A 22,149-nucleotide genomic window follows, 5' to 3' on the forward strand; every position below is an offset into this window, starting at 1 on the left:
GAGTCTGGAAGGATGGACATGGTAAACTTAAGACTTTTATTTTCATTTGCTAGAAATGTGCTAGAAAATATACTGCTATTCTTCAGGAACGCACTTTAAAGCATCTAATGGCCAAATCCTATCTGCAGTGTAATGGAATGGATACCCAGCCTCCTCTCTGTCATGATATTGCTGTGGCACACAAGGTTACTCAGGTCACTACAGAGAAGATAATAAAGCACACCCAACAGCCTTCTATACAACACTCAGCACACTTAGTCATAATTTTATTTCTAAGATGCCACACAATGTGCTAATTTTTTAAATCATCACTCTTCATGCCACTCCAATAAGAAAGACAGTTTTGCAATGCAATGACTGGCAAAGCACAAAGTTCATTTAACAAGCAACACAAGACAAACAGTAAAACAACGGAAAACGAAAGACGCTTTACAATATTGTTGTAAATAAACACTAGGGTTCTTGATAAAGAGAAGTTTCAGCTAAAATGGGATAAGGACCTGCATAAAGATTTTCCATATGATTATAGTTACAGAAATCTAATACTAATTTTCTTAGTATCTGAAAGATTTTTTTTTTAATTAAGTACAAGTAGCACTTGGTGTTTTAAATATTAACAGTAGGTATGTCAGAGAATTCTGCCACGGATCTCGGTGAGGCCCAATGCCAGTGCATTCGGCCCCCCGAACTCCGTGGCGGAACGGCCTGCCACCCCCCCGCGGATCCCCCCTGGGATGAGACTTATCTGTGGCGGATCTTCTGGGCAGCGGCGGCTGCTGGTCTTCCGACCGGCTGCCACCGCCACCATTTCCAGCCTTGTAAAAAAAAAAAAGACGTGATAGGCTACGTAAAGATTTACGTAGCCTATCATGGTTGGGTGAGTTTAAAAAAACCAAAAACCTGCGTACGCAAATGGCGGCAGCTACGGCCGCCGCCATTTGCGTTCCTTATTTCTGCCGTCTTAATCTACGTAAATATTTACATAGACCATGACGGCGAAAATAAAGGGGAACGCAAATAGCGTAGCAGGCACTATTTGCATCCCTTTTTGAGTCGACGTTTTAGCCTACGTAAATATTTATGTAGGCTAAAATGGTGAATCAAAAAGGGACGCAAATAGCGCCCGCTACGCTATTTGCGTTTCCCTTCATTTTCGCCGTCATAGTCTACGTAAATATTTACGTAGATTTAAGATGGCAAAAATAAGGAACGCAAATGGCGGCGGCCGTAGCTGCCGCCATTTGCGTACGCGGGTTTGTTGTTGTTTTTTTTACCCAGAGCCCTCCGCGGCCGGAAATCCGGCTGCGGACAGCTCTGGCCTGGCTGGGCCTGACCGGGTGCTTTGCGGAGCTGCTGCGGAGCACAGCCGACTGTGAGGATTCCGGGGGGGGGGGGGAGGAACGGAGCGCCTCCCCCCCGTTGAGGATTCCGGGGGGAGGGATGGAACGCCTCCCCCCCCACCATCAACATAATCCGCGAAAGGTAAGTGACTTTCGTACATCCCTAATTAACACTGGTTTACAGTACAACTAGCTGATATACCCAGCGTTGCCCGGGATATAATTTTGTCATAGGCACTATTTGTTAGAAACACAGTAAGGTAGGCTTACGGTTCTCGGAAAGGCTCCATAAGAAAGGTGAAAAGGAAAATTGAGGAGATTTTTTGTTTATTTATTTTAAAAAAAAAATCTTATAAAGAGCACACAACACAATTTTCGCTTATTGTTACAAACTTATTCTGGAAGGTATAACTGTATGTGGGAAGAACCTGGAGATTCCCGAGCAGCATGATGGGCGACATGATGGCGATGGCGCCAACAACTATGGACCTAAAGTTAAATATTAGTAAAGTAGAAGTTCATTGTAAGGCTTGTTTATAAACAACATTTGTTGTTTTTCCAGTTGGAGCAAAGATATACAACTGATTCGGGGAACCCACTCTAGAACACACAACATATAACTGCCCATGGGAGAAACATGGAGAATAAAGCCCTAAGTCTCCACTCCACTGTGTCATCCCAGCCCCTCAGACAGGCGAGCACACACCGCACCACATTTCACTTTAGTGTTAATCATACACTACTAACAGATATATCTGGCATTGAAAGGGGTAAAGATATTTAACACTAACTTGCTTGCTCACTGGATATTGCAGGAAGAGGGGAAACTAAATGCTCTGCACAGTCAGAAAAGAAACTACAAATGAAGGGGAGGGAACAAACGGCGGCCAGCCAATCCAAGGTGAAGGAAGTCAGAGTGAATGAGAAAGAGACCAATAGAGTGAAAGGGCAATAGGATGACTCGTAGCTGAAATCAGAAACCTGGCCTGTACCATGACTGAGAGGTACTTGTACTTGTTAGTAAGGGAAAGTATAACCAAAGTAATAATGTAACCCAGTGACTCCTGTCATACACTCTGGCAAGTGAGAATGTGAAGTAAAAGGGGCAGCAACTGTAGGGCCCAAGTGACAGGCTCAGTGGGACCCCACAGTGTGATTACACCCAGGCCAGCTCCCCCTTATTCCCTGCGTTACGGACGGCCTTGCAGCCAGCCACAAACACACAAACCCACACACAATTTGTGACTTTTATATATATAGAAGATAGGCTGTTGTAGAAGATATTCTGTCACTAGAGTAGATTTTGTCCATACGAGTTGGTTACCCGCAAACACAGTTCACAAAGAAAAATCAATTCTAATATAAGGTTTAATTTGACTAATGGTGTTTATTGAAACATTCCAAGTGTTACATCTTTTATCTTTACAAAACTTCCTTAAAAACAATTTTCTTGGTGTAAACTCCAGGGCGTCCTTGTTCTGGTCCATCGACGACTTGAATCTTGAAGTCTGCCAATGAGTGCACATGACTCATGGCAACGTAGAGTTGTCCATGGCAGAAGACAGGTGCAGGCAGATAGATGCCAACTTGGTTTGCTTGGCTGCAACATGCACCATCCCAGGACCCCATCCAGCCTTAGTGCAGCAAAGGGTAAATGAAAGGGTCGCCATGACTCTCCATATAGGAGATCCTGCGGCACTGTCCACCTTGAGGGTATACTATCAGACAACAATCAGCTGAAAGAAAGCCATCCAAGGTAACAAACACAGCAGCAATTTCAGAGACACAGGTTTTCAGAGTGAGCCATAGTGTTCACTATTCTGTAGTCATGATGGAAGCACACTGATATGTCCACTGGTGCATGTCCAACAGCAAGTGTGGCAGCATTCTCATGCTCAAGGATCTCACTGACATGCCGGTACTCATTAGTGTATGGATTAACAATAAGTAGGAGGTTAGTGAGTGACTCCAGCAAGGTGCGATCCAGTGTGCTCTGCTCTCTCAAGGTGAATCATAATGGCCTCACTGGTGTCAAGAATGTACAGCTGGTCATAGCCTGGAGTCTCATTTGACTGCAAAGTGCCCATCAGATGGTAAATTGAGCCTTGCACCTTGAAAAGGAACGGACCGGAATCTTACAGCTGTGCCACCTTGGGTGGTTTGTAGAAGGAAGCAAAGCCTAGGGCACTGTTGTACTTGCGAATGTCCTTCAGGAATTGCTTGCCATGAGTGCTGCCGCTGGTGACGATGTGGCGGATGAAGTCTGGAACTGTTAGCGGTGGTAGTGAAACCTTTCCGCAGTAAAGAGTAGACGATTCACCACTGAAAAACAAGGCGTCAAGTGTTCACGCCGACAACCTTGTCACGGTTGCCAATATCTGCCTCCTACACCTGGGCTGGTTTGAGATACTGACCAATGCAAGACTGGCCAGAGCTTCACAGTCATCAAGAGGCTGACAGGTCGCTGCCATATGCAGGCTTGCTGAGGGGAGCGCAGCAGCATCCAGATGGGAGTGCAAAGCTTCTTCTCTAGGGGCTGAAGGGGCAGAATTAGCATGGTGGCATGAGGCACACTTAGACTCGTGGTTCACCTGCCAGTTACTGTTACTGGTAAGCATTTGATGTCTAGGCATGTCAGTAATGTGTGGAAGATATAAATGTTAACAGCTAGACACTTCCTTTCTGAGCAAAAACTAAACTTCGACTGGATTACTTTTAACTGTAGGTGTCTCTCAAACCCTTCATGATTTGTTTACAGACTGTATGTTACTGGCATATCATTGTACGTTGATCTGCACCTGTGTTTATAAAGGTGTACATAGACTTTTTTGTGTTCATATTTCATTTTGCTCTAATTTGCAATTATGTTTGTTTAATTATACTTGACATTTTTTGATATTAACAATAAAACTTCATAGTACATTGTTAGAGAAGACAGCCTAGTTCTTTAAGAAGACGAAAAAAGCTTTATGGACATAAACAAACTCCTGACTTTGAATTATAGAGAAAACTGTTGTTATTCGTGGAATCTGCATGTCAAGAGCTTTCCAATGAAGTGTGTTTCATGAGAATCGGTCAACAGGAAGGCAGTCAAGAAGGCATGACCAACTAACTCCCGACTTTGAATTATATGTGTGTGTGTGTGTGTGTGTATATATATATATATATATATATATAGGATAAGGTTTCGGCAGGGGTGTGTGGAAACAAAGGATTTCTCATTTTATTGTATTACTTGAGACTATAAGGAAGTTAGAAAGATCTGGCTACAGATTTGGAACTAGTATCACATTTACTAATGGTAGCTACAATGGGTACTGCATTTTATTGGAAAAAATCCTCTCCGTCCAAAATCTTCATTAGCTAAAAATGTGGGATAAAGCAATAATGAGGAAGCTTACTAATTAGAGCAGGGTTTGCATCCACAAGACAGACTTGAGAAACGTGGCCTTTATCAGTTATTACAATTAATATACATCAATCCAATTTCTCTTTTCTCACTAATCTGAGTTGTTTTTCTATTGCCATCCTGCAATATACTTATCTGTGGCTGCAATCATATGCACACTTACTTGGGAGTAAGACCCAGTGTGACTTACTTCTGAATAGGCAGGCAAAGGATAGCACTGTAAGTCTACAATCCTATACAGACTTATCCAGGAATACGACCCACTGAAAATATCTGAGTAGTCATGCACAAGATTGCACTGTAAAACATTTATCTGGCTTTGATAAACTTTTAATAGAATCAATTAGAAAAGGACCAGGTGGGAATAAGTCTGATTACAGCTCTATTCCATTTAGATTATTTATGATTTCCTTTTAGTCACACACCCAAGAACTCTGAAAAGATCTACTGTATAAACCTAGAGGTTTGCAGAAGCACACACAGGATGAATCACTGTTGCTACATCACTTGCATACATCAGAGTCACTTTATTCAGGATGAACACTAACAAACTCTGAATATCTACCTTTCTAAAAATGAAGATCCAAAGATGCCTCTATTCTACCAGTTTTTAGACATGCATTAAACTGTATTTAATGTTTACTGCATACATTCATACACTCCCTTAATACAACAAAAAGTATTATGGTTATCTTTACAACTAGAACCGATATCGAGAGTAAACCTGCATACAATGTCTGTCTGCTCTGGGATAAAAACAACAAAGAGCCAAGTTCCATAATAGCGTTTTTTTTTAATGACTATGTCCTTTATTTTATAACTATTGATTCTTATTCCAGAACATACCTCCTTTATGCTCACCTCCATTAAGCCCACAACTTCAGTTCAACATTTCCAAATCACCAGAGCCTCACATGTCCTGCATCTTTAACAATTAACACCGCTGCCACATTGTCATTACTCCTATGTAAATGTATTAGTGCACTCTTCCTTTCTCTCATACATGTAAATGTGGGCCATACCACATCTATCAGAAAAAGCATCTATTTTGGAACACATGCTCAGTGGTGCCAGTGGCTTTTGCCCTCTTCTTAACAGGATCACAGAGCACTAGGCCACTTCTGCATTCGCTACAATGCATCACATCCTTATGGAATTAAACAGATGTCAATAGTAATACTATTGGGATAGTTAGCGTTAACATGATACTCTCTGGAACACAGTGGATCTCCCTTAGCAAAACACCACAGAGCTCAATACATACACCAAACTAACCCTTGAAAGAGTTTTTAACTCTGCTCTAGCAGTCGTGGTTATGATGGCACTCTGAACATTACAAGATTAATTACGAAATGTGTGCCTGAAAACTCAACATACCTTACACACCTGTTATGGGACAGAAGGAACGCGAGGGATGAAATATTTTGATCTGATATCCCCCAGGTTCTGGATTATTATGTATTAATGTAAACTGTTTTGGTAAGAACATTAGATTAGGAAGCACTGAGGCTGCAGACCTAAACACACTTATTTGGAAGTAAGCCCTGTTGAATACCAACTGGACTATGTGGTTTATAACCAGTTGGGCTATACAGTTTATAAGACAGTTCTTTACATCTTGGCTGAAGGCCATGTGCAGAAGAAGAATTACAGAGCAAACACCTTTTGACACAGTGAATGCCAAGTCAAGATCATGGCATCTTATACTAGCTCTCTCCCACTTCCCCCTGCCCCGCAACTTTGATGAGTCTGATAGGGTCTGTGATAAGTAAGCATTCATGGAATTGAGCTGTAGAGTTACAATCTTATATACACTTATTTGGAAGTAAGCCTCACTGAACACATATGACCTACTTCTGAGTAAAAAAAACTGGGCTGCATGCCTTGACCGAACAGGTATTGGTCCCCTCAGTAATATTTCACTTTTTATTTAAAAACAAAACAAAGAACAGCCCTTTTACTAGTAGACGTATAAGAAAAAGCATATAGGCAGTAAAAAGCATTTATAGGCATATAAGCCAATGAGTATAAAGGAAGTTGGTTATCTAGACATAAGAACAGCTGTGCTGGAGCAGACTACAGCTGTATCTAGTCCAGGACCCTGCTTCCCACAGTAGCCAACCAGACACCTATGGGAAGCCCACCAGCAGGAAATGAGGTGCGATAATACCCTCCTACTCATGTTTCCCAGCAACTGGTACTCAGAGACATACTACCTCCCCATAGCATATAGCTATCATGACTAGTAGCCACTGATAGCCTTATCCTCCATGAATTTGTCTAGTGACTTAAGGGCACAATCCTATTGGGATAGGCAGCTGCCACCTAACTCGGAGACAAGTGCCTATCCAATGCAGGGCAGGAGAAGCATGAAGGGGATCATCCCCTCCATACTTCAGCTGCCCTGCATTCGCGGCTAGACAGCTGATTTCAGCTGTCTAGCCACGGAAAGGTGTGGGGGGGGCGAATGCCGGACAATGCATAGGACGTGTCGGAATGGCACTTCCACCCTCCCCACCCCGGCACACCCCCAGGAACGCATTTTTGCCACTCCACACTCCTCTTCTGAGCGCAAGGCCATTCCACGCTGCCTACAAGGCAGTGCAGGAGGGGGTGGAGGTCAGTTCTCAGGGAACAGACCTCGGAGCGCGGGCCCTGAGGTCAGTTCCCGGGAACTGCACTATCCTATGGCCATCTAGCCGCTGACTAGCAGCTATAGGATTGCGACCTAAGTCCCCTTTTAAAGCCATCCAAATGTGTGTCTATCTCCACTTCCTGCAGTAGCAAATTCCACTACATACTTTTTAATAAAGAACATTTTAAAATATGTAATCCACTTAAGTATTAAGTAACTTGAAACTTATTCAGGTACCTCTATTTAGACGGTGCGTTCCACACTGCTTTTCTCCCCCTCCTCTCTCTCTGTCTCGCACACACACACACACACACAGCCCTTTGGTCTCCTGGTCGCATTTTCAGCTACGGCCTGCGGCCTTGGGACTTTTCATTTAAGAGGCTTCTTTCCCCCAACAGTCCTGCATTGAGGGGCGTCCCACTTTTCATACACCCCACCGTTCTCACCAAGAAGAAAAGAGAGGGGCTGCTAAGAGCTGTCAAAAGTCCCCCTTTGGACTCTGCGCTGCCCGCCGCCCCCAAATGGTGCTCGCCCTACAATGCTTCCCCCCTCCACTTAGAGAAGACGAGCAGCGGGCACTAGGGTGGCGGTGCTGCTGCTGCGACTCGGAGGCACAGCGAGGAGGAAGAGAAGCCCCAGACGAGCCCGGCCCCTTGTCTGCCCCGGGTCCCAGCTCCTTTCCTCCGGCCAAAGGCAGACTCCACAAACCGCCTCCCCGCCTCTATGTCAGGCCCGGACTCCACCCCGAGCCCGTATTCCCCCGCCGGCCACCTACCCGCCCTGGTTTCCCTCCTCCTCCTCCTCCTCCTCTCCACAGCGTGTCCCCTCGGGAAGCAACAAGCAAGGCCTCCCTGTCAAGCGGGACTCACTGAGGCTCCTGCACGACAGCGGCCGTCCCTGGTTCCCTCAGAAAGGGAAAGCTGCCACTCCGGGCCCTGGAGTGCGACAGCCTCTGATTTCGTATAAGCTGCCTTAGGTGGGCGGACGGGCGCGCACAGAGAACAGGCCCAGAAGCGCCGGCTCGGCTCTGGCAATGCGCAAGCGCCTAACCCGCTTGCGTAGAGAACCGAAGCGGGCGGGAAGCACTCTCTGACTCGACCCTTCCCCACCCTCCTGTCGGGAAAGGTCGGGAGACTTTCTCCCGAGTTACTTCACAGGCCAGGCCAGGCGAGGCCGGCGTTTTTTTCCTTCTCTCCGACTTGCTTAGGCTGCTCGGAAAAAACATCTCCAGGAGTCAGGGAAAAAACGGTTATCGCCGCCCCACTCAGTCGCACACAGCCAACACATCTACTTGGAAGCCCCACATAAATAACTCGGTGGGGTCTGACGTCCAGTTAGGAAACATCGCTATTGCTAGTTGGGAATAAATCCTAGACTTCTTAGCAAAGACGTTTAGAATTAGTCAGCGCAATTTAGACTGTAAGATTCGCAGGGCTACCCTTCCTTCCTCTGCCTATTTTTATGTGGCTGCAGTCCTATACACACTTACTTGGAAATAAGTCCCACTACTAACAATAACTTCTGAGCAGGTATGTACAGGATTGCACTGTAAAGTACCAAGTGCATTGATGGTGCTACATAACAGGCTGTCATTCGATTAAAGACGTCTTAAAACAATGTAATGAATTAACTTCATAGATTTGCATATGAATAAAAGCACTATTTCTGAAGAACGATGCATATTTTCTTCATTTGTTTCCTTGTTTTAATATAAGCACACACGTCATGTGGCAACACATGTGGTACAAAAGAAAATGAAATATGCTGCCTGCCACCTGTAGTTTATGTGTGTGCCTGTATTAAAAATAGTTAATTCTTTTTTTAAAAAAAATGCTGCCTGATTAATTGGAGACACATTTTTAAATCAATCAAAAGGGTTTGAATCGATTGATTGAACTGATCAGTTGCCTAATTTGTTAGATTGTATTAGTCAACAATAATATATATACTTAGGACTGCAGCATTGAGCCTTTTCACAGACCTGCTTCTGTTGGCACAGAAGTAAACAAGCTTTCATGTAACACAAAGTTCTTTAACAACCAGTTTTTCTCTTTCCCTTTCTTCAGGTACCTGCGGATGTGTTCTGGGTAATTCAAAAGCCTGAAAATTAGTGCTATGCTTCCAGATTAAGCTTTTTTGTGCAATCGCACTGCCTCTTTCACAAATGTTTATGGAGGTGAGTGTGTCCAGATGACATATTCAATTTGTAGCCTTCCTGTGGTTTTTTGCCACTTCTTCCACCTTTTTTCTTACCAGAAACACATCAGTTAAGACAAAAAGGCATGATGCCTTTTGACAGTTAGTGCTAGGAGTCCTCCATTTGGAAGTAGCTTTCTCCAAAGAAAAGTTGATCCAGCAAACAAGACCAGCTGAAATCATATATATATATATGATGACCACGCTGCCTGGGAATTATAGGAGTTGCATAGGACTGGGCTGTGTTGATGTTATTACATTTATACCTCGCCTTTCTACACCAATACACGAGGCAGCTTATACAAAATCAGAACAGCAGACATTAAGATATAATATAGTCTAAAAACAAAAGAAAATACAACCCAAGAAGAAGGCAAACTAAAACAAAACCAACAGCAGCTTTAGGGAGCAATCCTATGGCCGCTAGACAGCGGCTAGACGGTCATAGGATATGCTGTTTTCCAGGAACCAACCTCGGAGCCTGCGCTCTGAGGTCGGTTCCGGAAATCCAACCTCCCCCAATGTCCATGATGCCTCGAAGGCAGCGCATTGAAGGCCCATCCTCTGCACTTGGAAGAGTTGCACAGAGTGTCTGAAAAGGGGCGGGGCTTGGGGCGTTCTGGGGCAGGGAGAGCGGATCTGTGTGTATGACACATCCTATGTGTCATACAGCAGCCTCCTCTCCTGCTCAGCCCCCCCCCCCCCGCCTGTGGTTAGACAGCCAAAATCGGCTGTCTTAAACAGCAGGGCAGGTAAGGTGCGGAGGGAACGATCCCCCCATGCTTCTCTTGCCTTGCTTTGGATAGGCGGTTGCCTCCGAGTTCGGAGGCGACCACCTATCTAGATAGGATTGCACCCTTAATACAGCAGCTCATTAATGTAAAAGAATTTTGAAATCCTGAATTCCTTACCTCATCCACACAAGTGAGTTGCTGTTGTGATGATGATCATGATGATGAAGGAAATATGTTCTAGGCAGCAGTGGTTTTCAAACTGCCTTCCTTCAGAAAACATTTTCCATCAATCTGCCAAGGAACCCCTACATATCTGCCACTGAATCTCAGCATGTAGCAGAGGATTGTGGGGATGTTCGAACTTGAACAATCTGGGGCTTACGACGTATTATGCACAAACATGCTTGTTAGCTTGTTATGCACAAACCGCCCAGAGAGCTTCGGAACCACCCAGAGAGCTTCGGCTATTGGGCGGTATAGAAATGAAATGAATGAATGAATGAATGTTAGAGTCCTGATATCATCTTTTTTAAAGCATCTTTGGAAGGTAGTGATTGAGGGAGGTGTTACAAAGCACCCACAAATTCTGCTGTTTTGAGAAGTTAGAGCCTGTATCTAGAAAGGGACTAGGGGGGGTTGGTCTTGGAGAAGCACAGGAAAAACAGATTCCATAGGATATTGAGGCCTTGCATGTCCCAAGTGGTGCTGCAGACTTCTTGCATACAACTTTCTGGCCAGCGATTGCGCTCTGATTGCCTTAATTCCTTGGTGGTAACACTTGCAAATTTCAGATCTTGCCTCAGGACAACAATCACAAATGTCCCCACCATGAAAAATTTCATGCTGATTTCTAACCTTGCTTTACTACTGTGGGCAAGAATCCCTTAGAAGAAATGGAGTAGCACTCATAGTCAATAAAAGGGTGGGAAAAGCAGTACTGGGGTACAATCTCAAAGACGATAGAATGATCTCAGTATGAATCCAAGGCAAAGCATTCAACATCACAGTAATTCAAGTCTATGCCCCAACCACTGAGGCCGAAGAAGCTGAGGTTGATCGGTTCTATGAAGAACCTACAACACCTTCTAGAACTAACACCAAAAAAAGATGTCCTCTTCATCATAGGGGATTGGAATGCTAAAGTAGGAAGTCAAGAAATCACCGGGATAACAGGCAAGCATGGCCTTGGTGTACAAAATGAAGCAGGACAAAGGCTAATAGAGATTTGCCAAGAGAACACGCTGATCATAGCAAACACTCTTTTCCAACAGCACAAGAGGCGACTCTACACATGGACATCACCAGATGGTCAATATCAAAATCAGATTGATTATGTCCTTTGCAGCCAAAGATGGAGAAGCTCTATACAGTCAGTAAAAACAAGACCTGGAGCTGACTGTGGCTCAGATCATGAGCTTCTTATTGCAAAATTTCGGCTTAAATTGAAGAACGTAGGGAAAACCACTAAACCATTCAGGTATGACCTAAATCATATCCCTTATGAATATACAGTGGAGGTGACAAATAGATTTAAGGGATTAGACCTGATAGACAGAGTGCCTGAGGAACTATGGACGGAGGTCTATAACATTGTTCAGGAGGCAGCAACTAAATCCATCCCAAAGAAAAAGAAATGCAAGAAAGCAAAGTGGCTGTCTGATGAGGCTTTACAAGTAGCTGAGGAAAAAAGGGAAGTGAAAAGCTAGGGAGAAAGGGGAAAATATATCCAACTGAATGCAGATTTCCAGAGAATAGCAAGGAGAGACAAGAAGGCCTTCTTAAATGAACAATGCAAAGAAATCGAGGAAAACAACAGAACGGGAAAGAATAGAGATCTCTTGAAGAAAATCGGAGATCTCAAGGGAACGTTTTGTGCAAAGATGGGCATGATAAAGGACAAAGCGATGGGAGAACCAGACCACCTTACCTGTCTCCTGAGAAACCTGTACAAGGGCCAAGAAGCAACAGTAAGAACCAGACATGGAACAACCGACTGGTTCAAAATTGGGAAAGGAGTACGATAAGGCTGCATATTGTCGCCCTGCTTATTTAACTTATATGCAGAGTACATCATGAGAAACACCGGGTTGGATGAATCACAGGTCGGAATTAAGATTGCCGGGAGAATTATCAACAACCTCAGATATGCAGACGATACCACCCTAGTGGCAGAAGCGAAGAAGATCTAAAGAGCCTCTTGTTGAGGGTTAAAGTGGAGAGTGCAAAAGCTGGTTTGAAACTCAACATTAAAAAAACTAAGATCATGGCATCTGGCCCCATCACTTCCTGGCATATAGAAGGGGAAGAAATGGAAGCAGTGACAGATTTTATTTTCTTGGGCTCCAAGATCACCACAGATGGTGACTGCAGCCATGAAATTAAAAGACGTTTGCTCCTTGGGAGGACAGCTATGGCAAACCTAGACAGCATAGTAAGAAGCAGAGACATCACCTTGCCGACAAAGGTCCGTCTAATCAAAGCTATGGTTTTCCCAGTAGTAACGTATGGCTGTGAGAGCTGGACTGTAAGGAAGGCTGAGCGCCGAAGAATTGATGCTTTCGAACTGTGGTGCTGGAGAAGACTCTTACAAGTCCCCTGGACTGCAAGGAGATCAAATCAGTCAATCCTAAAGGAAATCAACCCTGAGTGCTTATTGGAAGGACAGATACTGAAGCTGAAGCTCAAATATTTTGGCCACCTAATGCGAAGAGAAAACTCACTGGAAAAGACCCTGAGGCTGCCTGGGAAAGACTGAAGGCAAAAGGAGAAGGGGACAGCAGAGGATGAGATGGCTAGATAGCATCACCGATACAATGAATATGAACTTGAGCACACTCCGGGAGAGAGCGGAGGACAGGAAGGCCTGGCGTGCTATGGTCCATGGGGTCACGAAGAGTTGGACACGACTGAATGAACAACAACAACAAAACCTTCTTTCTTAAGCCAAATAGTAGGAAAAATAAAGAATTCAATGTCTTTTAAAGCTGTGAGACCCTGAAGACTCAATATTATGTAAGCAGGCATGCCTACATGTCTCTTTTTCTCACCTTTGTTTAAGACAATCACCAAAATCCCCCTGTCTTTCTTGTTCATCTGGACCTGTGATAGCCAGAGATAGGCACCCATCAATTCCCATCCTTTTCTCACGTAAGGAAAGAAAGAGGATCCCATTGTCTTCTTTCTTTCCCTTACCTGTTAATGTATGATTCTAATTCCCCAAATGTATGTATATTTCTAATTTCCCTGATGTGTGATTTTAATTAATTTAAAATTAATTAATTTTTTATTAATTTAATAAATTTAGTAAAACAAAGAATTTCTTTCAGAGACTTTGTTGTGGTTTCTGGGCCTCACCACACCAGGCCTTTTATCCCACAACTTTCTGGGGCTTCTGCTTCCAGATTCTTTGCGGAATTAAGATCAACTCCTTACACAGGCTGACACAGGCTGTCTGTCTTTCCTGGAGAGTTGTAAATGTTTTATTTTACAGCCATTAGATGGCGATGCTGTTATAGCACCATTACAGAAGTATACAGCAAGTAAAGCACTTCATAAGCACTTCCTAGAGAAAAATTGGACTTTCCCCATGCTTTATATGGCAGGATAAAGGTAATAAATCGTGGGAGGGGCCCTGGAGGTTAATGACATCATGTAAAAGACCCACAAACCTCCATGAGTAACCAGTTTTGATCGCACAATATAAACCCCTTGCGGAGAAGCCCTCTGACTCAGCTTTGTGGGGTATCAAGTTTTCCTGAGTGTTCAGAGTTCCGTGCCAAAAGATCCCTCATTCATGTGTTTAGTTTACATATATGTAATATGCATGTCCATTTAAATTAAAACTAGAGATGTACGAAACACTTTATTCCGTGCCAGGGCATCCCCGGTGGGGGGGAGGCGCTCCGTCCCTCCCCCCGGAATCCTCCCTGGCTGGCTTCACGGAGCTGCCGGCCAGGGCCGGCTGCAGCCGGAGTTCCAGCCACGGCCGGGCTGCTGCGGCCACAGCCGGCCAGGAGACCAGCCGCCGCATCCACCCCAGGTAAGCTCCGTCCTGGGGGGTTTCCGCAGGGGGGGGCGAGAGGCCATTCCACCACAGATTCTGGGGGTCTGGATTCTAAAGAATCCGTCCTCACTGGAGTCCGTGGCGGAATTCTCTGACATCCCTAAAACATACCTCGAAAGAGAGGAGGCACTTAACTCTTTCTCTGCATAACATTTCCCTCCACTCCAAATTGCCCCCAGTGGCTCCCACACACACACGTTTTCAAATGCACAAGTATTTACCTCCGTACTTATGAAAATACAATTGTCCCACAATTGCTGCACATATGCTACTATAGGCAAAGATATCCCCAGCTCAAGAGATGGTTAGTTCTGTTGTCCAATTTTGACAGTGCTAATCTCCTGTGGGTAAGGGAGGGGCAAGGGTGTTTCTATTATCAGTTCATTGACCATTCACTGAAGTGACCAGCAGAATGAGCTACCACTTCAGGAGTATTAGGATTTCATAGGTTGGATTATGAATATCCATAACAGTCAATGTGTGTATTTCCAAAGGATGCTAAAGTATTAGGAAATCTAATCCATTCACCAACTTCCAAGGGGAAGAAAATAATGCCCGATAAGAATCCTGAAAAGTAAAAACTGGCCAAATATAATCCAAGGTCTGAAAGTTAAATGAGGCAGCAACAACTGTATTATCATGCATTTTTATTTATTAATTATGTTTTTGAAGATGTTTAATTTTTACTTACAGAGCAATCCTATAGACCCTGGGAGAGCATCCCAGGAACCGTAGGATATGGTGGATTCCCACTCTTGTGACCATAGCCACTGTTACAACCTCAGAGCAGGAATCCAAGATCAGGCTGTTCCGGGAATCTGAAATCGGGCCGTACCCCTCCCCCACTCCCTTCCCCATAGAAAGCACCATAGCAACTGCTCTTCCATGGTTGCAACAGTGACCTCAGAAGACCTTGAGGAGAGCAAAAAAGGGGGTGGGACAGTTGACAGAAAGTGGGGAGGCATAGATCCGCAGGATCCTATAGCCTCCCTGTCATCATCCCTGCCCACTGCCAGTAAGTCAGATAGTGATGGGCTCAGAGGCCTGTCCAGCTGGAATTCCTTTATTTTAGAAGGAATGGGAGATGAAATCTTGGGGCCCTTCATCTATCGAGAACATTATGGTAATGATTTATAGTGCAATCTTATACATGTCTTCTCAGAAGTAAGTCCCACTGAGTTAAACAGGGCTTACTCCCGAGTAAACAGATTGCAGCACAAGTCTCTACTATTAGATTATGTGTAAGGATTATAACCCCCTTCAAGGATCACTGCCTTGTTGTGGCGAAGGGGCTTGCATAACTCAGTGAAGCCATAAGCTATGCCATGCAGGGCCACCCAAGATGGACAGGTCATGGCAGAGAGTTCTGACAAAATGTGGTCCACTGGAGAAGGAAATGGCAACCCACTCCAGTATTCTTGCCAAGAAAACCCCATGGAACGTATCACAAGGCTAAAAGGTATGACGCCGGAAGGTGAGCCCCTCAGGTCGGAAGGTGTCCAATATACTACTGGGGAAGAGCAGAGGGAATTTCCAAGTAGCACCAGAAAGAGTGAAGCGGCTTGTCCAAAGCCAAAAGGACACTCAGCTGTGGATGTGTCTGGTGGTGAAAAGAAAATCCGATGCTGTAAAGAACAATATTGTTTAGGAACCTGGAATGTCAGATCAATGAATCAAGGTAAGCTGGAGGTGGTCAAACATGAGATGGCAAGATTGAACATCGACACCTTGGGAATCAGCGAACTCAAATGGACAAGCATGGGCGAATTTAATTCAGGTGACCATTATATCTACTACTGTGGGCAAGAATCCCTTAGAAGAAATGGAGCAGCACTCATAGTCAATAAACGGGTAGGAAAAGCAGGACTGGGGTACAATCTCAAAGACGATAGAATGGTCTCAGTACGAATCCAAGGCAAACCATTCATCACCACAGTAATTCAATTCTATGCCCCAACCACTGAGGCCGAAGAAGCTGAGGTTGATCGGTTCTATGAAGAACCTACAACACCTTCTAGAACTAACACCAAAAAAAGATGTCCTCTTCATCATAGGGGATTGGAATGCTAAAGTAGGAAGTCAAGAAGAAATCACCGGGATAAGAGGCAAGCATGGCCTTGGTGTACAAAATGAAGCAGGACAAAGGCTAATAGAGTTTTGCCAAGAGAACACGCTGATCATAGCAAACACTCTTTTCCAACAGCGACTCTACACATGGACATCACCAGATGGTCAATATCAAAATCAGATTGATTATGTCCTTTGCAGCCAAAGATGGAGAAGCTGTATACAGTCAGTAAAAACAAGACCTGGAGCTGACTGTGGCTCAGATCATGAGCTTCTTATTGCAAAATTTCGGCTTAAATTGAAGAACGTAGGGAAAACCACTAAACCATTCAGGTATGACCTAAATCATATCCCTTATGAATATACAGTGGAGGTGACAAATAGATTTAAGGGATTAGACCTGATAGACAGAGTGCCTGAGGAACTATGGACGGAGGTCTGTAACATTGTTCAGGAGGCAGCAACTAAATCCATCCCAAAGAAAAAGAAATGCAAGAAAGCAAAGTGGCTGTCTGATGAGGCTTTACAAGTAGCTGAGGAAAGAAGGGAAGCGAAAAGCAAGGGAGAAAGGGGAAGATCTATCCAACTGAATGCAGATTTCCAAAGAATAGCAAGGAGAGACAAGAAGGCCTTCTTCAATGAACAATGCAAAGAAATCGAGGAAAACAATAGAATGGGAAAGACTAGAGATCTTTTCAAGAAAATCGGAGATCTCAGTGGAACGTTTTGTGCAAAGACAGGCATGATGAAGGACAAAGAAGGCAGGGACCTAACAGAAGCAGATGAGATTAAGAAGAGGTGGAAAGAATACACAGAAGAACTATACAGGAAAGATCTTAATGTCCCTGATAGCCATGATAGTGCGGTCACTGAACTTGAGCCGGACATCCTAGAGAGTGAAGTCAAGTGGGCCTTAGGAAGCATTAGTAACAACAAAGCTAGCGGAGATGACAGTATTCCAGCTGAGCTATTTAAAATCCTAAAAGATGATGCGGTTAAAGTGCTGCACTCAATATGCCAACAAATTTGGAACACTCAACAGTGGCCACAAGACTGGAAAAGGTCAGTTTACATTCCAATTCCAAAGAAGGGCAATGCCAAAGAGTGTTCACACTACCGTACAATTGCGCTCATTTTATTTATTTATTTAGTATGAAATTTATTAATCGCCCATCTGGCTGGTCACCTAGCCACTCTGGGCGATGTACAACATACAATAAAAACAGTTTAAAACAATAAAATTCTACAATAAAAACATTTTCTAAAATACCCTAACCCACCCCAAAGGCCTGCCTGAACAACAACATTTTTAATGCATGACGGAAGCTCATTAAAGAGGGGGCATGACGGAGTTCCCTAGGGAGGGAGTTCCACAGACTGGGGGCCACCACAGAAAAGGCCCTCTCCCTCGTCCCCACCAGTCTAGCTGTCCTGGCTGATGGGACAGAGAGAAGGCCATCTGAGGCTGATCTTGTTAAGTGGCCTGTCTGGTGCTGCTGGAGGCGCTCCTTAAGATAGGCTGGGCCGGAACCATATAGGGTTTTAAAGGTCAAAACCAACACCTTGAATTTGGCCTGGAAAACAACTGGTAACCAGTGCAACTCCTTCAGCACTGGAGTGATGTGATCTCGCTGGTGGCTGCCTTTAATCAGGCGAGCCGCCGCGTTCTGTACCAGCTGCAGTTTCCGAACAGTCTTCAAGGGTAACCCCACGTAGAGCGCATTACAGTAGTCTAAACGAGAGGAGACCAGGGCATGTACTACCGATGGGAGCAGATGGTCGGGAAGGAAGGGGCGCAGCCGCCGAATCAGATGGAGTTGATACAGCGCTGTCCGGCTCACAGCTGACACCTGAGCCTCCTTGGACAGCTGGGAGTCCAAAATGACCCCCAGGCTGCAGACCTGGTCTTTCAAAGGTAGCTGTACCCCATTCAACACCAGGTCAACACCAGCTCATTTCACATGCCAGCAAGGTTATGCTCAAAACCCTACAAGCTAGGCTGCAGCAGTATGTGAACCGAGAACTACCAGAAGTACAAGCTGGGTTTCGAAGAGGCAGAGGAACTAGAGATCAAATCGCCAACATTCGCTGGATCACGGAGAAAGCAAGAGAATTCCAGAAAAACATCTATTTCTGCTTCATTGACTACGCTAAAGCCTTTGATTGTGTGGATCACAACAAACTCTGGCAAATTCTTCAAGAGATGGGCGTACCAGACCACCTTACCTGTCTCCTGAGAAACCTATACAAGGGTCAAGAAGCAACAGTAAGAATCAGACATGGAACAACTGATTGGTTCAAAATTGGGAAAGGAGTACGACAAGGCTGCATATTGTCGCCCTGCTTATTTAACTTATATGCAGAGTACATCATGAGAAACGCCGGGTTGGATGAATCACAGGTTGGAATTAAGACTGCTGGGAGAATTATCAACAACCTCAGATACGCAGACAATACCACCCTAATGGCAGAAAGCGAAGAGGATCTAAAGAGCCTCTTGTTGGGGATGAAAGAGGAGAGTGCAAAAGCTGGTTTGAAACTCAGCATTAAAAAAACTAAGATCATGGCATCTGGCCCCATCACTTCCTGGCTTATAGAAGGGGAAGAAATGGAAGCAGTGATGGATTTTATTTTCTTGGGCTCCAAGATCACCACAGACGGGTAGCCATGAAATTAAAAGATGCTTGCTCCTTGGGAGGAAAGCTATGGCAAACCTAGACAGCATAGTAAGAAGCAGAGACATCACCTTGCTGACAAAGGTCCATATAATCAAAGCTATGGTTTTCCCAGTGGTAATGTATGGCTGTGAGAGCTGGACTATAAGGAAGGCTGAGCGCCGAAGAATTGATGCTTTCGAACTGTGGTGCTGGAGAAGACTCTTACAAGTCCCCTGGACTGCAAGGAGGTCAAATCAGTCAGTCCTAAAGGAAATCAATCCTGAGTGCTCATTGGAAGGACAGATACTGAAGCTGAAGCTCAAATATTTTGGCCACCTAATGCGAAGAGAAAACTCACTGGAAAAGACCCTGAGGCTGGGAAAGACTGAAGGCAAAAGGAGAGCGGGACGGCAGAGGATGAGATGGCTAGATAGCATCACCAATGCAATGAATATGAACTTGAGCACACTCCAAGAGAGAGTGGAGGACAGGAAGGCCTGGCATGCTATGGTCCATGGGGTCACGAAGAGTCGGACATGACTTAACGACTAAACAACAACAAACAAGGATTATAACGGTATAATATATTCTAATGGCACACATCGTTCAGCCCTTGTTTCTGAATAACTGTTTATATCGCTGTTTGTATAGTTGCTTCTGAAGAAGGCTTTCAGCCTTCTAATCTGATAGGTTGGGTTTACCAGTCTTTTCCTAGCGCATGTTGACACAGTTCGTTCTCCCCCATTTTTTTCTCTATTGAATGGAAATATAGTTTTAAAGCTAGGATGTTCGTTAGCTTTCATTTGATCAACTCATAGGCAATATTCGTTTTGGATGTCAATTTAAACAAAGCAAAATGGAATATCCGAATTAAAGTTCACTTGTTTGGTGAGGGTGTTGTTTTAAAAATTTTGCTCACGTAGGATAGCCATGCGCCCTACTTACAGAAGACAGCCCTTTATTTGAAGGCATATTTTGAAGGGGAGCCTCATCCAAGTCTGGTTTAAAAATGAAGAACCATCTGAAGAAAGAGCTGGGCCATGAAGTTGCCCATCAACAGCACCTGGACAGCAGACTGAGCAAGGCACACAGGTCACCTAGTCATAATCTTCCACACTATGGTGAAATATACTGTTGTTGTTGTTGTTCAGTCATTCAGTCATGTCCGACTCCTATTTAAATTTTAGAAATTATTTCTAAATATAAATTGGCATGTGCATATTTTATGCAAATCTGAATATCTTCTCTTTCAGTGCTCTATTTCCTTTTGGGGGGCTATGTGTAAGTGGCCACCTTATTCTCATGTAAAACACAACCAGTGGGTGTACATCTGAATAAAAAGGGTGCAGTAAAGTTCTCTGTGTTGCTCCTGTATTATTCCTTCCAAGTGGCAGTGTCTTTGCTTGCAGGCAGAGGGAACCAAACCCTTAGCCTTATGCTACGACCACCAACATCATACTTACTGTCAGACCATGTGGAAGCCAAATGGCAGACAATGGAATAAACTTAATATCTGAATATTAAAAACTACATAGTTTTTTTTCTAATTTAAACTGTCTTTACTGAATTATTAAAGAAACATGATCATTTGTCATTGCAAGTCTACAAGCGCTGGGTAACAGCAATAGTTTGGTCTTCAGTTATCATTTTCTCACTGGAAATTGTGAAATTATCTGCACTGCAACATATAACCTGGTTCACACATAGAGCATGAACAATTTTTAGCCCTCATGGCTGAATTCGTTAAACTTGTCAAGGGCTCCTTGGAGGCCTCTCTCAGTCTAATCCAGTAGCCAAGTCCAGACACAGATAAAGGGATTCCTTTCAAAGCTTTATTCTTCTTTTACAACTTAACAACTATACCATTTGCATCTAGATCTGAGCAGCACAGTACCTATGCCCTAAGTTGGAACAGTTGGTCCCCATTTGAAAGGGAATTACTGGCAGACCCCTGAACTTAAGGACTACGGAGAGTCCCTCCCCTTTTCCCTTGGATCCTCTGGGCGCAGCCGTTGTTTGCGCGCCAACCGGGCACTACGCCTCCTTTCCGCGCCCTCCATCTGGCACCGCTCTCTGCGTCTGCGTTGCGCGTCCACCAAGTCTGCTATCCGCGCTCTGTTACTCCCTGGACTGCTATCTAAGCTAGGAATGTTGGTGGGAGGAATCTCCGTCAGCTGTTGGCCCTGGGAAAGAGGAGCGCGCTCCCCTCCCAGGAGCGACTGCTCTTCCTCAGAATCAGAACTACTCTGGGATTCTATGGGCTCAGTGTCCACCCTGACATCACTATGGAATTCACTACCACAAGATGTAGTGATAGCCACCAACTTGGATGGCTTTAAAAGGGGATTAGACAAATTCCTGGAGAAGTCTATCAATGGCTACTAGGCTTGATGGCTATGTGCTACCTCCAGTACCAGAGGTAGTATGCCTATGTACACCAGTTGCTGGAGAACATGGGCGGGAGGGTGCTGTTGCACTCATGTCCTGCTTGTGGGTTTCCCTTGGGCAGCTGGTTGGCCACTGTGAACAGAATGCTGGACTAGATGGACCCTTGGTCTGATCCAGCAGGGCTCTTCTTATGCCCTTAAGAGAAAATCTGGTGGGGGTGGGGAGATGATGATTATTGCCTATTCCTATTGGGCCAAGTTTAAGGTATTAATACCAGTGTACAAAGCCGTAAACAACTTGGGACCAGGATACCTGAGAGAGCGCCTTCTTCTTTACCAACCTGCCCGGTCACTGAGGTCATCAGAGGGCTTGCTCCTGGTGGTTCCACATGGACCTATGGCCCAGTTAGAGTCCACCAGGAAAAGAGACTTCAGTGTGGTGGCCCCCTTTCTGTAGAATTCCCTGCCTTTTGAGGTCAGGCAGGAGCCAACGTTGCTTTGCTTTCGGCGCCTCCTGAAGACATTGTTATTTCGAGAGGCCTTCCCTGAGTGACCAGCTCTGGTTTATTAAGTTCAGAATCTGTTCTTTTAAAATGTTTTAATTGTTTTAATTATGGGGTTTTATTCTTTTATCTTGTTGTTCACTGCTCTGAAATCTTTG

General features: G+C 44.5%; 1 protein-coding gene across 4 annotated transcripts in view; it reads right to left on the bottom strand.

Annotated features, from left to right (window-relative positions):
- HERC4 (HECT and RLD domain containing E3 ubiquitin protein ligase 4) overlaps window positions 1-8,664 on the bottom strand; it is a 60,629-nt gene extending 51,965 nt beyond the window's left edge. Inside the window, exon 1 of one of the 4 annotated variants that reach the window (XR_014789354.1) lies at window positions 8,254-8,349. The gene's annotated coding sequence lies outside the window, so the exon portion shown is untranslated. The other 3 variants (XM_084845400.1, XM_084845399.1, XM_084845401.1) reach the window with 3 other exon arrangements.
- Window positions 8,665-22,149: the final 13,485 nt, after the last annotated feature.

Source organism: Heloderma suspectum, chromosome 3 (assembly GCF_057233095.1).
Source record: "Heloderma suspectum isolate Gila_16-S chromosome 3, 16-S_ref, whole genome shotgun sequence".
Lineage (NCBI taxonomy): Eukaryota > Metazoa > Chordata > Lepidosauria > Squamata > Helodermatidae > Heloderma > Heloderma suspectum.